A 1540-nucleotide genomic window follows, 5' to 3' on the forward strand; every position below is an offset into this window, starting at 1 on the left:
CTCGTGGGATACAGCCGCTACTGCCTTTCAGAGACGCCCTTCCAGTGTAACAGCATTCGAAATGCAAACCAGCACATTCACCTATGCCTTCAGGGCAAAGCTCTGTAAAAACTCCTAAGACATATCCTGTCCCAAAACACGTTTAATACTAATTCATGGAGCAACAGGTCTTCAGAGAGAAAACTAAAAACCTAACTGTGCAACAAGGAAAAGTACTTAGAGTCCGCTACGTAAGCCTCTTTTTTCCCCTTAATTTTTTTATTGTGGTAAGATACCTTTCTTTCGACACTAGGTCTCAAGTCTGTCACCTGGCTGCAGTGCAGTGGCACAATCACAGTTTACTGCATCCTCAACTCCTGGGCTGAAGGGATCTTCCTGCCTCAGCCTCCTGAGTAGCTAGGATTACAGGTGTGCACCAACACACCCTGCTAATTTTTAATTTTTTGTAGAGATGGAGTCTCACTATGTTGCCCAGGCTGGTCTGAAACTCCTAGCCTCAAGTGATCCACCTTGGCCTCCCAAAGTGCTGGGATTACAGGCATGAGCCACTGCACCCAGCCTAAAATTTACCCTCCTAACCATCTTGACAACACTTCTCTGACTTTCTAATAGTAGCCATCCTAATGAGTGTGAAGTGGTATCTCTTCTGATTTGCATTTGCCTAATGATTAGTGAGCATTTTTTCATTTGCTTTTTGTCCATTTGTACACCTTCATTGGAGAAATGTCTATTCAAGTCTACCCCCATCCCCATTTAAGCCTCTTTTGCAGTGCTTCCTTTAGGTCTTAAGACTATTTGCATACTTTTCTTATCCTCTCTACCAGACTGTAACTTTCTTTGGAGCAGGGACCACTGCGTCTTTATCTCTTCTTTTCCAACAGCATTTCAAACATAATCTGAATGAAGCTGAATCCATCTTCTCTAACTCCTGTGTCCCTTTATTATATTAATAATGCATAATCCTTTCAGTCACTATACCTGTCTACACACCTTTAGCCAGGGCTCAGCCTGCTGCCCCACAATCACCCCCTCATTCCTTTCTTGCCTTTTTCACTGCTGAGCACAGTTGAATTCATTGTTATCTCTCTTAGGATCTAATTAATATCCTAGCTTCTATTTTTACAGTCAATGCTACTTTTACATTTTCAGAATAAGCTCCCTAAAAGTCAGTATTTTACTCTCCTACTAAGAATTATAAAAATGTCTTACAAAAAATAATGTCTTACAAATTGGCTGGGCGCGGTGGCTCACGCCTGTAAACCTAGCACTCTGGGAGGCCGAGGCGGGCGGATTGTGTGAGCTCAGGAGTTTGAAACCAGCCTAAGCAAGAGCGAGACCCCGTCTCTACTAAAAATAGAAATTAATTGGGCACCTAAAAATATATAGAAAAAATTAGCCGGGCATGGGTGGCGCATGCCTGTAGTCCCAGCTACCCGGGAGGTTGAGGCAGAAGGATTGCTTGAGCCCAGGAGTTTGAGGTTGCTGAGCTAGGCTGATGCCACGGCACTCTAGCCCGGGCAAAAAGAGTGAGACTCTGTCT

The 1540-nt window shown here is 43.9% G+C and overlaps 1 protein-coding gene across 1 annotated transcript in view; it reads left to right on the top strand.

Moving 5' to 3' along the window:
- The window catches only part of DHX30 (DEAH (Asp-Glu-Ala-His) box helicase 30), a 44636-nt gene that overhangs the window by 2654 nt on the left and 40442 nt on the right, over positions 1–1540 (top strand). The window lies entirely within an intron of this gene.

The sequence above is a fragment of the Propithecus coquereli genome, unplaced genomic scaffold (assembly GCF_000956105.1).
Source record: "Propithecus coquereli isolate 6110/MARCELLA unplaced genomic scaffold, Pcoq_1.0 Scaffold1, whole genome shotgun sequence".
Taxonomy (NCBI): Eukaryota; Metazoa; Chordata; class Mammalia; order Primates; family Indriidae; genus Propithecus; species Propithecus coquereli.